Source organism: Lathyrus oleraceus, chromosome 5, assembly GCF_024323335.1.
Source record: "Lathyrus oleraceus cultivar Zhongwan6 chromosome 5, CAAS_Psat_ZW6_1.0, whole genome shotgun sequence".
NCBI lineage: Eukaryota > Viridiplantae > Streptophyta > Magnoliopsida > Fabales > Fabaceae > Lathyrus > Lathyrus oleraceus.
The window spans coordinates 90382603-90401332 of record NC_066583.1 but is presented as its reverse complement, the minus strand read 5'-3'; positions in this window follow the sequence as shown (position 1 = coordinate 90401332).

Sequence of the window (18730 nt, the reverse complement as noted above, 5' to 3'; positions counted from 1 at the left end):
ATGCGTAAGGGTGCTAATACCTTCCCTTCGCATAACCGACTCCCGAAACCAAGATTTGGTTGCGAGACCCCGTCTTGTCCTTTCCTTTTTCAGGTTTACTTCGAGCGTTTCCTTTCCCTCCTTTGGGATGAATAACGCACGATGGCGACTCTTCTGTCATTTTCTTTCGCCGGTTGTTTTTTCGCACATTGTATTTTTCAGGTTGCGACAACTGGCGACTCTGCTGGGGACCGAACCCAGAATCTCTGGTTTCCCTAAGCGAGTCCCTCCTAGCTTTCGTGATTTTCTTGTTTATTGGGTGTTCATGCTTTTGTACATTTATTTACTTACCTGCTTGCATTCATCTGCTGTATTTGTTGGATCTATTGTTTGTTTGTTGGGATGGGGTGTTCTATGAGAGATAAGCCCATTACCCATGCTTGAGTGTACATACAGGTTTTAGAGTGGATAGTCATGAGGCTTGCGTGGTGTGTTGCTACGTTAAGTCGTTCATGAAGAACCACACCCAGACGAGGTTTCTTTTGGATATATTATGTCCTACGGGTGTTCCGTAACGGCAGGATGTTCCTCTAAAAATCGTCGACTCTGGTGACCATTTCCCGAGAACTCAGTCGAAGCCTCTCCTCCGAGACGTGATTATGTTAGCTCTGGTGGGCGCATTCTCGCTGCTCAATCCGAGGACTCCGAGACTGGGAACTTGCTTTAGGATTTCCTGTTGAGGGGAGTCAATGAAGGTCTTTTGTCCCGTAATAATGCCAAACCTTCAGTGGTAAACGTATTATTCGCGACTGAAGGGTTGAAGCTGACGAACTTCTGTTCTTAGAACCTACCAGTGAGGGGCGGGCTAAATTTAGGAAACCTTAACCTCCAACCAACCCGGTTTTCTGGAGCAAAGCTTTGATCTTGTATTATATCCCTCAGTGGGTTTCTCTTCAGACAGTGCAACCCGACAGATGTTCAAGCAGATACAGCAATCCTGATTTCCATGCCGTTGCATTGCATTCACATCATTGCATCACATAATTCTACATTCATACCATTTAACACATGTGTTGAAAGAGTATATCTTTGGCAAATATTTTTGTATCGTATCCACAGAGATTAGGTGATATTACCGCCGTTCGATAATTCAAATGTTTTAAGTTTAGAAAGTAACAGGGTTGTTTTGTTTGGAAAAATATCTTGTTAATAAATGTTAACATAAACTATTAAGTGGTTTTAGACAAATATAAAAGCTTGGCAAGATTGGAGTTCACTATTTCAAATATCTATGATTCCCTATGACGAATAATTAGATTCAAGATTATTGATGATGTTCAAATATCCTCTCAAAGTCATTTATGTCTAAATGATATCGTGATAGTTATTATATTGATCCTTAGACGATCTCTCCACCTAACTATCAATATAGCAACCTTTAATGTTCAATATCAAAGAATAGTAATGAATAAATCTATCTCTACAACTTATTCATTACTTGAAAATCTGTTTTATGTCTAAACTCGAGTAATCTCTCTCGACAACTACTCAAATCTGGTTTTCAAAGTAAAGCAAAAACAGTTCCAATACATCAACAATCTTTATCTCATATATAAATCAAAGTGAATACATAGATAGATGAGAATAGCTACTACCTCCAATCTTGACAAAAGGGAGTTTAGCTCCTCATCACCATTGTTATAAAGCAGAAGGATTTAGAAGAAAAACTCTGGTTTTCTCTATTACAAAAGTTCTACAGCCCAATGTGTGAATGAATGGAATCATCCATCAATACCCTAGGTTAAACTATTTTGTCTCTCCAAAAAGGTTGGCATTTCCCTAATTGGACATTGTCATCAGCAGCAGAAAAGCACTTCCCAGGCAGACATCAAAATGGCAATTACTTTTTCTGCACAGCAGCACATTTGACCCTTGGTCAGCTTGCTGGATTCGCAGCCTTCGCGGCGCGAAGGAGGTTCGCGGCGCGAACTGTTGCTTCTCCAGCTTCCTTGTTTGGCAAGCTTCCTCCAAATTGTAATGTTGAACCCAAGGTCCTGCTTATCCAACAATTCTACAAAACTAACAAAATTGTGAAATAACTATTCAAAACAAAATAAATTAAACCTAATTGCATATGTACAAAATAGTGAGAATAAAAGTGTGTAATTACATCAAAACTTGGCAAAAGGGACCAATAAAATGGTATAAAAAGTAGTACTAATTGGTCCCTAACAACTCTCCCCAACTTAGCATTTTGTTTGTCCCTAAACAAAAGTTTCCACCCTTACAACCAAAGTCATGACACAAAAGATTTAAACAAGCATTAATCAAGGACCTTCAAATGGTTCAAAAGTGTTTGGCCTCTTCTCAATTCACCTATCTCAATTCTAGACAAACATGAATAAGGGAAACGGTCAAGTGCAAAAATCATTCCAAGGAATTCAAAGCCATACATGTCAAAATTGAATCAAACTTACACACACACATCATGATAATGATGAATAACATAGAGGGTTAGTTTCACTCATCCAAGCAATTAAATCAACAACAACCCAAATCATGCGGTTATCACAACAAGTACCAAATTATGTGAAAAATGAGAATCAAGAGGTCTTTCAAAGGTTGTAATGTGGCTTAGGTTACAAGAAAGGCTAAGATTAAGAGAATTCAACCAAATTGCCTATCCTAAGGGAGCATTCCCAAAGACTCAACTCTACACAATCTCCTTTTCCTTGGTCCCTATCTTTTTTCTTTTCAAATCCATACAACCATGAGATTTTTTTTTTTTTTTTTTTCATGCTCTATGGTTTCAAGGGTGATTTCTTTTTCTTGTTTCTTTTCATATTCTTACCCTTCCATAGAGACTCACTTTTCCAAGCTCCTAATCAACTCTACACTTTACTCTCCCCAACTTTAGATTCCACAACCAATATTATTCAATAATGCTCCCTACTTAAACATAAGCAAAAGGCAAATTTTTTTTTTTTTTTTTTTTTTTTTTTTTTTGCAAACAACTCGGTTTGAGGTTTCTACTGATGCGAAAGAAATTAGGATTCATTTATTCCACAATTTTCAATTGATTTTACAATGATCAATCAAATGAATCCTAACAAGCTCAAAGGGGGTTAACTAAGGATTACTCCTCACAAGGTTCGTTGATTTAAGCTTTTTGGTCAAGTGGTTTTTCTCACAAAAATTGCCTCTATCATTTTCAAAAATTTCACACAACATTAGATTGATGCATGATTTAGCATGATAAGAATGAGTCAAAATAATGCTCGGTTTCCCGCTTTTAGTGCACAATGGAAAGTTTCCTCACAAATGGTTAAGTCCTATTTTGATTCAAAACTGACATATACTTCAATGAATTTATGAAATGGAATTTGCACACAACATCAACCTACTCATGTTAAGTCTAGAAAGCGATAAAGTGTACCTTGAAATGCCGACACTAATTCTTATCATCACCACTCGAAGTATCCTATGCTTCTTTCTTTGCGAACAACTCTTGGTTGCTTTAGGCTTGACTTAAGCGTAAGAACAATTAACTAGAACTGTTGGTAAACCAATTTGATTAAAAACACACTTAAATTTCACAAAGTACTCATGCAATTAAAAAATACTAAAGAAAAATTAAAGTGCTAAGATAAAGTCACGGTGAACTAGAGCCACCAAAAAGTACATTACAAAATTCCCAAAACAAAAACAGAATTAGTCAAAAGAAATTCAAACAAACAATTCTCTTCAAAACTCCACAAATTCAATCCTCTTCCTCTTCATCACCACCTACACCTCCGAGAACATCTTCCATCTCCTCATTTGGGTCAGCACTACCTCCTGCACCCCCCATAAAATTTGGCCTGCCCACAGGCCAATTAGCATAAGCTGCATAGTCGGCTTGCGATGGAAAAGTGCGGGCCTCTGGTGCCAGAAACGTGTTCTGGAACTGCTGCTGCATGGCATCAAAAAGAAATGATTGAGACCTCCTGGAGGCCTCAAAGTTCTCACAGCAGTAGTTGGCAAAAGCCATCTGATCAAAACCTGGGGTACTCTGAGGTTGAGGTTGAGAACGGGATCTGGCTCGGGACCGAGAGGAAGAAGTACCAAATGCATCAGTCTTCTCATTCGGGTTCTGCAGAAACCTGTTCAAATAAGCGTCACTGATCACACTGGTGATCGAGTAATGCACTTCCTCAGGGATGTGAACATTGGCCCTACGGCACAATCCCATGATGAGTCCTGGATAAGCTAGCACACCAGCTTTGCCCCCGAAATTTGTTCCACTTAACACAATCTTTCTCATCTCGCATGAAATGAGGGCTGCAACATCTACCGTCTTCCCGATCATGATGCAGTACAAGAGACACCCGACATCCATAGGAATTGTGGTGGTGTGGCTTCTTGGTCTGATATTGGTTAACAGTAGCACCAAAAAAGCTCTAGCTTCCAAATTGAAATTTTCCCTCTTCCACAATTTCGGGTGCCCTTGGTCATTCACTTCATAAGATTTTCCTCTGAGACAAAGGGTGGCATTGATTGCTTCTAGGTTCCATCTGTCAGCTGCCACCATGGTATTGTACTCACAACTCTCCCCCTCTCCAAGAGTTAAGGGATGACCTAGATAAGAATTAATGTCATTCCTTCCAAATGACACAATCTTTCCCCTTACCCTGGACTGGTGAATGAAGGTCGTACCTTCCTCACGATGCATCGCATTCGCGTAGAATTCTCGGACAAGGTCGTAGTTGATTGCGGCTTCCGGCTCACACAACTTCATCCATTTTCTTTGCTCGAAAACCTCAACCACTCTGTGATACACTCCAGTTGGAGCCAGGCGGATAAACCTTTCCGGTAGAATAGTCCTCTTGACAAGACTCTCAAAGCGTGCTTCGTGCTCCTCACTGATGAACCTTCGGGTAGCACGGGCCTGAGGAGGTGTTGTGGTCTTAGTTCTCTTAGACATCTGCAATCAAAACCAGCACAACCACAAAACACACATTACAGCATTAGTCAACAATCAAAAAGAAAATGGCTGCTGGAATTCACAGTTCGCGGCGCGAAGGGAGGTTCGCGGCGCGAACCCTGCGATTTCAGGAAATCCCCAATTGCTTCCTAGGGTTTCTCCAAAGAGGGATTTAACATACCCAAACAGTCAAAATGCACAACCCTAACCTAATCCTATTCTATTTCACACAAGCATAGCAATTCCAAACAGCATTCACAGAAAAATACGATCTCTAACCAACCCTAAATTGAAAAACCCCAAAAAGGGATTGGAAGAGAGGAAATGAAGATTACATACCTTTGGAATCTCTACACTTGCAAAAAGAGGAAGATTGGAAGAGTGAAACACTGAAAAACGTTGAGAAATGGTGGAATTTGGGGGTTGGGGTGAAAGCGCGGCAAAGGGGTTTGAAATGAGGAAGTTTGAAATGAAACTGAATTGACCTAAACAGTATTTAAATGAATTCTGTCACGCAAAGTTCGCGGCGCGAACAGGGGGTCGCGGCGCGAACTGCATAAAACAGAACCAATAAAATTTTTTTTTCATTCAGGTCGCGGCGCGAACAGGGTGTCGCGGCGCGAACTGCAAAAACAGAAAGCACTCAAATTTATTCAATCAGTTCGCGGCGCGAACAGGAGGTCGCGGCGCGAACTGCAAAAAACAGAACTTCAAAAATTTTAAAACTTCAATCAGAGCTAAGAATCACACAACAGAGAAATTTAAAATGCACACAAACAACGTTGGGTTGCCTCCCAACCAGCGCTTTGTTTAACGTCGTTAAGAGCTCGACGGTACCTCAATTAGCTTGATCCAGATAATGAAAGGACACACACATCACGGGTTATGTCACCGCTATGATAGACTTTCAGTCTTTGCCCATTGACAGTCCAGCTTTCTTGCGACTTTGGATCCTCTATCACAATGGCACCATAATTCCGTACTTCTTTGACAACAAATGGTCCAGACCATTTGGACTTCAATTTACCCGGAAACAACTTTAACCTTGAATTAAAAAGCAATACCATCTGGCCAACATGAAACTCTTTGGGGCGGACCTTCCCATCATGGTAGGCTTTTGTCTTCTCCTTGTACAGCTTATTGGAATGGTATGCATTGTTCCTTAGTTCCTCCAACTCATGGAGTTGACCTTTCCTTCTCTCTCCAGCTAGAGTGGAGTCGAAGTTCAAGAACTTAAGAGCCCATAATGCTCTATGCTCCATTTCAACTGGAAGATGACAAGTCTTCCCATACACCAGTTGAAACGGAGTCAGCCCAATAGGTGCTTTGTAAGCAGTGCGATATGCCCACAAAGCCTCATCAAGTTTTAAGGACCAATCCTTTCTTGAGTTTGAAACAGTCTTCTCAAGTATCCGTTTGATTTCCCGGTTTGAAACCTCAGTTTGACCGTTCGCTTGTGGGTGGTAGGGAGTGGTCACTTTATGCTTTACACCATAATGTTGCAAAACTTTTTCTAATGGTGTATTGCAGAAGTGTGAGCCTCCATCACTCACCAACACTCGAGGCACACCAAAACGTGAAAATATGTTCTTCTTTAAAAATTTGATCACGGTTTTGGCATCGGCCTTGGGTGAGGCAATTGCTTCCACCCACTTCGAAACATAATCGACAACTACTAAAATGTACTCGTTAGAGAAGGAAGAGGGGAATGGGCCAACGAAATCAATACCCCAACAGTCAAAAACTTCTACTTCCAGCATGTTGGTCAGAGGCATTTCATCCCGTTTTCCTATTCCGCCACTCCGTTGACATGCATCACAACTCTTCGCATGTTCGTGCGCATCTTTGAATAAAGATGGCCAATAAAAACCCGATTGGAGTACTTTAGTGGCTGTTCTCAAACCACTATAGTGACCTCCATACGGAGAGTTGTGACAGTGCCACAGAATGTCTCTTGATTCCTCCATTGTTACACACCTTCTCAAAATATTGTCTGCCCCTACTTTAAAAAGATAAGGGTCATCCCAGACATAATATTTTGCATCAGCTAAGAATTTCCTTCTTTGATTGCAAGTGAGGTCTTCCGGTGTTAAACCAGTTGCTTTGTAGTTAGCAAAATAAGCAAACCAAGGCCTCACTTGAATCGCATAGAGTTTTTCATCTGGAAATTCTTCTCTCACCTCTTCTTCTTTGTTTGTAATTTCTACATTGACCAATCGAGACAAATGATCTGCTACCAAGTTCTCGGAACCTTTTTTATCCCTAATCTCTAGATCAAACTCTTGTAATAAAAGGATCCAACGAATAAGCCTTTGTTTTGAATCCGGCTTGGTAAGCAGATATTTGATTGCAGAATGGTCAGTGTAGATTACAACTCTTGAACCAATCAAATAAGCTCTAAATTTTTCCAATGCATATACTATGGCTAGCAATTCTTTTTCAGTTGTTGCGTAATTAACTTGGGCGTCATTCAACACCTTACTAGCATAGTGTATGGCATGGAAAACTTTATCGCTTCTTTGTCCTAACACCGCACCCACTGCATAATCGCTAGCATCACACATGAGTTCAAAATCAAGATTCCAGTTTGGTGCTACGATTATTGGTGCGGTGATCAACTTTTGTTTCAAATCTAAGAAGGCTTTAAGACATGACTCATCAAAAAGAAAAGGTGTACCTTTGTTGAGTAAATTACTCAGTGGCTTTGCGATCTTTGAGAAGTCTTGTATGAATCTCCGGTAGAAACCGGCATGTCCTAGAAAGCTTCTTATTCCTTTAATGTTGGTTGGAGGTGGCAGCTTTTCAATAATTTCCACCTTGGCCTTGTCCACCTCTAGCCCTTCAGAAGAAATCTTGTGACCAAGCACTATACCCTCAGTGACCATAAAATTGCATTTTTCCCAGTTGAGCACTAGGTTGGTCTCCACGCATCTCTCTAGAACTACATCAAGGTGCTTCAAGCACACTTCAAAAGATGATCCATAAACAGAAAAATCGTCCATGAACACCTCGATGCATTCTTCTATCAGGTCTGAAAAGATAGCTTGCATACACCGTTGAAATGTGGCCGGTGCGTTACATAATCCAAAAGGCATTCTTCGGTAAGCAAAAATGCCGAAGGGACATGTAAAAGCTGTTTTCTCATGGTCTGCCGGATTTACTGAAATTTGATTATACCCCGAATATCCGTCCAAGAAACAGTAGAAGTTTTTGCTGGCGAGCCGCTCCAACATTTGATCCATGAAAGGTAGTGGGAAATGATCTTTCCTTGTGGCTTGGTTCAACCTTCTATAATCGATGCACATCCTCCACCCTGTCACTGTTCTCGTCGGAATCAACTCGTTTTTATCGTTTTTAATCACCGTCATTCCGCCTTTCTTGGGGACCACTTGTACCGGACTCACCCATGCACTATCAGATATGGGATAAATCATTCCTGCTTCTAAAAGTTTAACAACTTCTTTCCGAACCACCTCTTTCATTGATGGATTCAAACGCCTCTGAGGTTGTGCAACCGGTTTGAAGTTTTCCTCCATCATTATCTTGTGCATGCAATATGCTGGACTAATACCCTTCAAATCGGATAAAACCCACCCTATCGCACCTTGGTTCTTTTTCAAAACTCGAATCAACTTATCTTCCTCTTGCGTGGACAATGTGTTGCTTATAATCACCGGTTTGGTACACTCATCTCCAAGAAACACATACTTCAAATGCGACGGAAGCATCTTCAATTCTAACTTTTGCTCTTCAGTTTCCTTCTTTGCATCCAAATCTTCCACTAATTCTTCTTGATAGGCCAGCTCACCACAAGATTCTAACTCACGCAACATCGCTTCGATCTCTCGTTCCTCATTGTCGGTTAACACATTGTATGCTCCGATAAGGGATCTTTCCAAAGGGTTAGAAATATGGATTTGATTCACGACCTCCACTACTTCCTCTTCACTTGCATCAATTCGAAAAGAATCATGCTTGTCAGTTGGATGTTTCATTGCTTCGAAAAGGTTAAAAGTCACCTCTTCATCTTGCACTCTAACCTTCATAAGCCCATCATCTATGTCGATCATCATCCGAGCGGTCTTCATAAAAGGTCTTCCAAGAATTAAGGGTACATCGCGGTCCTCATCCATCTCTACTATTACAAAATCCACAGGAAATAAAAATTTGTCCACTTTTACGAGCATGTCTTGGGCAATTCCGTATGGTGAGGTTGTAGACTTGTCTGCTAGTTGTAAGGTCATTCTTGTTGATTTAATCTCCACATTTCCCAATCGTTTGACAATGGAAAGGGGAATTAAATTTATACTAGAGCCCAAATCTATCAAACCATTCCCAACGTATGTGCTTCCAATGGTTACCGGTAGAACAACCCGTCCCGGGTCGGACTCCTTCCGAGGTAAAGTCTTCTGGATGATTGCGCTACACCGTGCATCAAGAATGATGGTCTCATCTTCCACATGTCGCCTTTTCTTGGTAAGAATGTCTTTCATAAATTTAGCATATCGTGGCATTTGTTCTAGTGCATCAGAAAATGGAATGTTGATTTGGAGTTGCTTGAAGATGTCCATGAATCGTGCATAGTGCCTAGCATTGTCTTTCCTTGATGGAGCATGTGGGTAGGGTAGATGTTGAGTTGGGATGACATTCACTCCCTTCTCAGATTTCTTCTTTTTCTTCGATTCAGCATCTTTTTTTCCTCACAATCAGTCTGTACAGCAGTGGGCAGAACCTGCTCTTTTCGCGGCGCGAAGGTGGTTCGCGGCGCGAACTGAGCATTTCTAGAATCATTTTTCCTCTCACCAACTATATCTGTTTCTTCCAGAATCCCATCAGTGGTGTTCTCTTCTACAATTTCTTCACCTTTTTCACTTACCAACGCTTTACCGCTCCTTGTGACAACTGCTTTGCAATGCTCCTTTGGATTTGGTTGAGTGTTAGCAGAAAAAGAAGGCCCTGCATTTTGTTCCGACAGCTGCTTCGCGAGTTGGCCTACTTGATTTTCCAGATTTTTAATTGCCGCCTCGTTACTTTTCTGATTTGCCATAGAAGCTTGCATGAATTGTTGAAGAGTGTCTTCTAGCTTGGAATTTCCTCCTTGCGACTGCTGACCTTGAGAATTTGGTTGTTGGTAAGGGCTTTGCTGTTGATAATTCTGGTTGTTGAACCTTGACGGTTGGTACCCTTGATTGTTTCTCGGTTGATAGCCTTGATTGTTAGGCTGTTGTCTTTGATATCCCTGGTTTTGGTTGTTCACATAACTGACTTCTTCTTGGGGTGGGGGACAAAAACCAGTAGGATGATCCCCTTGACACAACTCACAACATGCTACTTGATGCTGAACTTGAAAACCTTGAATCTCTTTTATTTGCTGTGGAAGCTTGGCCATTTGTTGAGTAAGAAGCTCCACTTGCTGAGAGAGTAGCTTATTCTGTGCAAGGATGGCATCATTGGTATTCAACTCTAAAACTCCGGGCTTACGTTGTGAAGGGCTACGATCATGTTGACCTTGATGATCATTACGGGCCATCCGTTCAATAATGACTTTAGCTTCCTCCGCAGTTTTTGATATAAGCGAACCACCCGCGGTGGCGTCCAGAAGTGTCTTATGGGTTGATTGGAGACCATTCAAAAAGATGTGGATTTGAGTAAGCTCATCAAAACCATGTCCTTTACACTTCCTCAACATTGATTTGAATCTCTCCCAAGCTTCATTTAGAGATTCGTTTCCTCCTTGAGTGAATACCGCTATCGCCGTCTTGGCTTCCATGAATCGGGATTGAGGGAAGTATCTTTCTAAAAACTTTTCTTCTAAGAGATTCCAATCCGTCATCACTCTTGATTCTTGATCAAGGTACCACTCCTTTGCTTTTCCCACTAATGAGTGTGGGAACATCCTCTTGAATAACGTCTCTTCACCCGCCTCGTCTATTCCCGTAGAACCCGCAATCTCATAGAATTTGATGAGATGGGTATACGGATCTTCGTGATCCATTCCGGTGAATGGAGTTGCATAGAGAAGTTGGAGGATTCCGGTCTTCATCTCCGTATTTCTTCCTCCACGGGCAAATTGAGCATTCCTTCTTGGACTATTAGCGGACATTTCAGTACGATTATCCTCCGCCATGTTTCCTTCACAAGCTTCTACAACCACTTCTTCGATTGGAACAAGTGCGGAAGTAGATGCTTCTTCTCTCCGGTTCCTCTCTTCGGCTAGTTTCCTTCTTCTTCGTGTTTTGCTATTGAGCTTCCGAAGTGTTCTTTCAATTTCAGGATCGAATTGAAGTTGCTCCTCGGTTACTTTTCCTCGCATGCACTAGAATCTACAAAACTAACAAACCAAGTGAAACAAAAGAGGAATAACAATAAAAGTAACAAAACTTAAAAACAAAGAATTATTGCAATGCTTGTAATATCGACACCAATCCCCGGCAACGGCGCCAATTTGTTGAAAGAGTATATCTTTGGCAAATATTTTTGTATCGTATCCACAGAGATTAGGTGATATTACCGCCGTTCGATAATTCAAATGTTTTAAGTTTAGAAAGTAACAGGGTTGTTTTGTTTGGAAAAATATCTTGTTAATAAATGTTAACATAAACTATTAAGTGGTTTTAGACAAATATAAAAGCTTGGCAAGATTGGAGTTCACTATTTCAAATATCTATGATTCCCTATGACGAATAATTAGATTCAAGATTATTGATGATGTTCAAATATCCTCTCAAAGTCATTTATGTCTAAATGATATCGTGATAGTTATTATATTGATCCTTAGACGATCTCTCCACCTAACTATCAATATAGCAACCTTTAATGTTCAATATCAAAGAATAGTAATGAATAAATCTATCTCTACAACTTATTCATTACTTGAAAATCTGTTTTATGTCTAAACTCGAGTAATCTCTCTCGACAACTACTCAAATCTGGTTTTCAAAGTAAAGCAAAAACAGTTCCAATACATCAACAATCTTTATCTCATATATAAATCAAAGTGAATACATAGATAGATGAGAATAGCTACTACCTCCAATCTTGACAAAAGGGAGTTTAGCTCTTCATCACCATTGTTATAAAGCAGAAGGATTTAGAAGAAAAACTCTGGTTTTCTCTATTACAAAAGTTCTACAGCCCAATGTGTGAATGAATGGAATCATCCATCAATACCCTAGGTTAAACTATTTTGTCTCTCCCAAAAAGGTTGGCATTTCCCTAATTGGACATTGTCATCAGCAGCAGAAAAGCACTTCCCAGGCAGACATCAAAATGGCAATTACTTTTTCTGCACAGCAGCACATTTGACCCTTGGTCAGCTTGCTGGATTCGCAGCCTTCGCGGCGCGAAGGAGGTTCGCGGCGCGAACTGTTGCTTCTCCAGCTTCCTTGTTTGGCAAGCTTCCTCCAAATTGTAATGTTGAACCCAAGGTCCTGCTTATCCAACAATTCTACAAAACTAACAAAAATTGTGAAATAACTATTCAAAACAAAATAAATTAAACCTAATTGCATATGTACAAAATAGTGAGAATAAAAGTGTGTAATTACATCAAAACTTGGCAAAAGGGACCAATAAAATGGTATAAAAAGTAGTACTAATTGGTCCCTAACAACATGTTTATCCATTTCTGTGGGGTTTATATCTTCTTCTTGATTCTAGTCGGGGTTTTTCTGGTACTTTTTAAAAGGGATATTTTATCTGATGAGAGACTGGAATCAAGGGGGTAGAATACCTTTTGGATTTGATAAACATATCATTGCATTTGCATATCCATAGCATGTCTTGCATAACAGGTATTGCCGCAGTGTTCTCAATTGTTTGGTGTTTCATCAGTAGGATAGCTGACTCAGGCATTCACCGATACGGTACCCGAAGGAATCAACAGAGAGCAATGGAAGGTGTACAAGCAGAGCTCGCTGAGATGAGGATCCGCATGACCCAATTCATGGATGTGGTTCAAGGGATGGCTCAGGGACAGCAAGAGCTCAGACAGATGATGCAGAGGAATCCCGCCGCTACTCAACTAGAGACATTGGATGATCCTCCAGCTGGAGAGGCTAATGGTCCCAATGGACCGGGGCCTATCCCGATCCCACATGTCAACCTTGATCAACGGCTCGTCCATGATGATCAGGACGATCAATTCCCCCTACTTCAGGAAGACTTTGGCATGGGCCATGGCATGGACCCCATGTTTAGAAGATTAGAGGAGAGGCTGAAAGCTGTGGAAGGACAGAATCCTCTGGGAGTAGATGTTGCTGACTTGGGGCTAGTCCCAGGTGTGAGAGTGCCACCGAAATTTAAAGTCCCCGTCTTTGACAAATACAATGGCAGCTCTTGCCCCCAAACTCACGTGCAAGCCTATTTCCGTAAAATGGTTGCATACTCTGATGACGAGAAGCTACTTATGTACTTCTTCCAGGACAACCTGGCTGGGGCATCCTTGGAATGGTACATGAGGCTGGATAGAGCCCACATCCGTTGCTGGAGGGATTTGGCGGAGGCTTTCGTGAAGCAGTATCAGTATAATGCAGACATGGCTCCGGACAGAACTCAACTTCAGAATCTGTCTCTTAAAAGCAATGAGTGCTTCAGGGAATACGCTCAATGCTGGAGGGAGATAGCTTCCCGTGTTCAGCCTCCTATGTTGGAAAAGGAAATGGCCAACATGTTCATGAATACGCTGCCTGGACCTTATCTGGAGCGTCTGGTGGGGTGCAATGCCTCCAACTTTGCTGATGTGGTCTCTACCGGAGAGAGGGTGGAGAATTACCTGAAGACCTGCAAGATCCAAAATGGAGTTGAATCTTCATCAGGGGTAAAAAAAGTCGTTCATTGGAGGGCATAAGCAGAGAGAGAGGGAGTGAATTCTTTGACTTCCTATCAGAACAGAGGTGTTAGAAGGAACAGTTTCCAGAATTATCATCAACAACCGTATGTTGCGGCTGTGACCATTCCAGCTGCAGCACCACTACAACAACAACAACCACGACTTCAACCAGCTCAGTACCAACAACAGCAACAACCGGGTAACCGACCCGTCTATCAACATAGGCAAAGGATGATGGACCGGAGTTTCGACACCCTTCCAATGTCGTACGCTCAGTTGCTTTCTAGTCTTCAACAACTACAACTTGTGCAATTGCACACTCTGGCTCCTCCTGTTGGTAGACTTCCGGTGGGTTACGACGCCAACGCTAGGTGTAGCTTCCACTCTAGGGCACCTGCCCATAACATTGAGAACTGCAAAGCTTTTAAGCACGTAGTTCAGGACCTCATAGATTCAAAAGCCATCAACCTTGCACCGGCTCCTAATGTCGTCAACAATCCCATGCCGCAGCATGGTGGTGCAAACATTAATATGATGGAAGGAAAAGCCAAGTCCATTAAGGATGTGTTGAAGTTGAAGACTCCATTGTTGGATATCAAAGTATGCTTGCTGAAGGCCGATGTTTTCCCCGATTGTGGAAAGGATTGTTTGGATTGTGCCACTCAGAGTGGAGGTTGTTTGAAGCTACAACAGGGTATCCAGGCCTTGCTCGACAAAGGTATCCTCCAGGTTGAAGATTTATCTGTCCAAGAGTCTGTGGAAGGGGTTGAGGAAGAAGTGTTTGAAGATGCTACTGATGAATTCGCAGATGTTGTTCCTGTTAATTTTGTGATTCCCAGTGAGGTCTCTGCGGTCAACAATGAAGATGGGGATAGTGATTGCAACATCGACAACTGGGTGCGTCTGAGGATCCCGGGTGAAGTCATCAACAATTGGTCTTCTGAGGAGATTGTCCAAGTCACTTTTCTGAAGGAGTAATTTTCTTTGTTTATTCATGCATGTCCAAGTCTTACGTTCCGCCCAGGACGTAATGACTCATTGTAGGGCTCATCTATGTGACACTTACATTTTTTATCATAAATGAAGGACGTCTTTTTGCATTCAAATATTTCGTTCCATGTCTTTCTATTTTTGCAGTTTTTTTCAAAATAAAAAAAATGGCAATGTTTTGTTTAGTTTCCACTTTTTTCTTTCACACTCATAAGCACATACCATCACTCATGCAGATGCACGTCACCGGATCCTATTGATAACGGTTCTGCTATGGCTCGCTTCGACTTTGAAAATCCAATCTTTCAAGCTGAAAAAGAGGGTGATGAAGACTGTGAACTCCCTGAAGAACTTGCCAGGTTCTTAAAACAGGAAGAAAGGGTCATTCAACCGTATCAAGAGCCTACTGGAGTGATTAATCTCGGCGCCGAGGACGCCAAGAGAGAAATCAAGATAGGGGCTGCTTTGGGAGATGATGTGAAGAAAGGGCTGATTGAATTGCTGCAAGAATACGTTGACATCTTCGCCTGGTCTTATCAGGACATGCCCGGGCTGGACACAGACATCGTGGTACACCGCTTGCCTCTCAAAGAAGGTTGTCCTCCGGTCAAGCAGAAGCTCAGAAGAACAAGACCAGAGATGGCTGTCAAGATAAAGGAAGAAGTGCAAAAGCAGTTGGATGCAGGGTTTCTAGCAGTCACCAATTATCCGCCATGGGTTGCAAACATCGTCCCAGTACCTAAGAAGGATGGAAAGGTACGGATGTGTGTCGACTACCGGGATCTGAACAGAGTTAGCCCTAAAGATGATTTCCCATTACCTCACATCGATGTTTTGGTGGATAATACATCTCAGTTCTCGGTATTTTCCTTCATGGATGGCTTTTCTGGCTATAATCAAATTAAGATGGCACCAGAAGACATGGAGAAGACAACATTCATAACCCCATGGGGCACCTTCTGCTACAAGGTGATGCCGTTTGGTCTGAAAAATGTCGGAGCAACATATCAACGAGCTATGGTGACTCTGTTCCATGATATGATTCATCATGAAATCGAGGTTTATGTGGACGATATGATTGCCAAATCTCAGACAGAAGAAGAACATTTGGTGAATCTGCAGAAATTGTTTGAACGGTTAAGGAAATTCAAACTGAGACTTAATCCGAACAAGTGCACTTTCGGGGTGAGATCGGGAAAATTGTTGGGTTTTATTGTTAGCGGAAAAGGGATTGAGGTGGATCCTGACAAAGTGAAAGCAATACAGGAAATGCCTGAGCCAAGAACAGAGAAGCAAGTCTGTAGTTTCTTAGGGAGGTTGAACTACATTGCAAGGTTCATCTCTCACCTAACAACCACGTGTTAGCCAATTTTCAAATTGCTGAGGAAAGATCAGGCTATCAGGTGGAATGAAGATTGTCAAAGGGCTTTCGAGAAGATAAAAGAGTATTTGCAGAATCCTCCTATCCTTATGCCTCCAGTCCCAGGGAGACCGCTGATTATGTACTTGACAGTACTTGACAATTCCATGGGTTGTGTTCTCGGTCAACACGATGAGACAGGTAGGAAAGAACATGCCATCTACTACTTGAGTAAGAAGTTCACAGATTGTGAGTCGAGATACTCAATGCTTGAGAAGACATGTTGTGCACTTGCATGGGCTGCTAAGCGATTGAGAGAATACATGATGTCTCACACAACCCTACTGATCTCCAAGATGGATCCAGTCAAATACATATTCGAGAAGCCAGCTCTCACCGGAAGGGTGGCTCATTGGCAAATGGTACTGACAGAGTATGATATCCAGTATACATCCCAGAAAGCCATCAAAGGGAGTATTCTGTCAGACTATCTTACTCAGCAGCCGATTGATGATTATGAGCCGATGAAGTTTGATTTTCCAGATGAAGACATCATGATCCTCAAGATGAAAGACTGTGAAGAGCCAGTTGTTGAGGCGGGACCTGATCCAAATGAAAAGTGGACTTTGTTGTTTGATGGGGCTGTCAATGCTAAAGGAAGTGGAATTGGCGCTGTCATTACTACTCCGAAAGGTGCCCACATGCCTTTCACCGCTCGTTTGACTTTCGAGTGCATAAATAATGAAGCTGAGTACGAGGCCTGTATCTTGGGTATTGAGCAAGCCATTGATCTGAGAATCAAAACTCTGGACATCTTCGGAGATTCAGCTCTGGTGATCAATCAAGTGAATAGTGATTGGAATACTCTCCAGCCCACTTTGGTCCCCTACAGAGATTACACGAGAAGACTGTTGACTTTCTTCACAATAGTAAAATTGTATCATATACCTCGTGATGAGAACCAGATAGCAGACGCACTTGTTACTCTATCCTCCATGATCAAGGTAATTCGTTGGAACCATGCTCCCAGGATCTATGTGATGCGCCTTGACAGGGCCGCGTATGTGTTTGCTGCTGAACTGGTAGTCGATGACAAGCCCTGGTATCACGATATCAAGTGCTTTCTGAAGAATCAAGAGTACCCTGCAGGGGCATCCAACAATGACAGAAAGACTTTGAGAAGATTGGCAGGCAGTTTCTTCTTGAACAAAGACGATGTGCTGTATAAGAGGAACTTCGACATGGTTTTGCTCAAATGCGTGGACAAACACGAGGCGGACATGTTAATGCAGGAAGTTCATGAAGGTTCCTTCGGTACTCATGCCGGCGGACATGCAATGGCTAAGAAATTGTTGAGAGCGGGTTATTATTGGATGACCATGGAATCAGATTGCTTCAAATATGCTCGGAAGTGTCATAAATGCCAGATTTATGCTGATAAGGTGCATGTGGCGCCAAATCCTCTGAATGTGATGACTTCGCCGTGGCCGTTTGCTATGTGGGGCATTGACATGATTGGAAAGATTGAGCCGACTGCTTCCAATGGGCATCGCTTCATCCTTGTTGCCATCGACTATTTCACCAAGTGGGTCGAAGCAGCGTCGTTCGCAAATGTCACCAGGCATGTGGTTGCCCGTTTTATCAAGAAAGAAATCATTTGTCGCTATGGGATTCCCGAAAGAATCATTACTGATAATGATTCTAATCTCAACAACAAAATGATGAAGGAGTTGTGTCAGAACTTCAACATTCAGCATCACAATTCTTCCCCTTACCGTCCTAAGATGAACGGCGCTATGGAGGCGGCAAATAAGAACATAAAGAAGATTGTGCAGAAGATGGTCGTCACGTACAGAGATTGGCATGAGATGCTACCCTTCGCCTTGCATGGGTACCGTACTTCAGTACGTACGTCGATTGGGGCAACCCCTTACTCCCTGGTGTATGGTATGGAAGCAGTCCTACCTGTTGAAGTGGAGATTCCTTCTCTAAGAGTCCTGTTGGATGTCAAGTTAGATGAAGCTGAATGGATTCGGACAAGGTTCAATGAGTTGAGTCTTATCGAAGAGAAGCGAATGACAGCCATTTGTCATGGGCAGTTGTATCAGAGTCGGATGAAGAGAGCCTTTGATCAGAAGGTGCGTCCTCATTGTTTCCGAGTCGGAGATTTAGTGTTGAAAATGACCCTTCCTCCTCAGACAGATCACAGGGGCAAGTGGACTCCTAACTATGATGGACCTTATATTGTCACCAAGGTTTTTGATGGTGGGGCCTTAATGCTTGTAACTATTGATGGTGAAAACTTCACTTCCCCTGTGAACTCAGACGCAGTTAAAAAATACTTCGCATAAAATAGACCCGCTGGACAGTAAAAAGAATAGTCCGGGCAAAAATGGGCATCCCGACGAACCAAGAAAATGAAAAGGTTCGGGCAAAAATTAGGGATTAAAAATGAAAAGATCGTACACCCAGTAAGTTGAAAACCTTAAAAGGCAACTTAGGCAAAAATGGGTATCCCGATGGATTGAAAACCCGAAAAGGGCGATCCAGGCAAAAGTTAGGGATTAAGCGAATGACTGCGTTCTGAGTTAGTTCTGAATCTCATCTC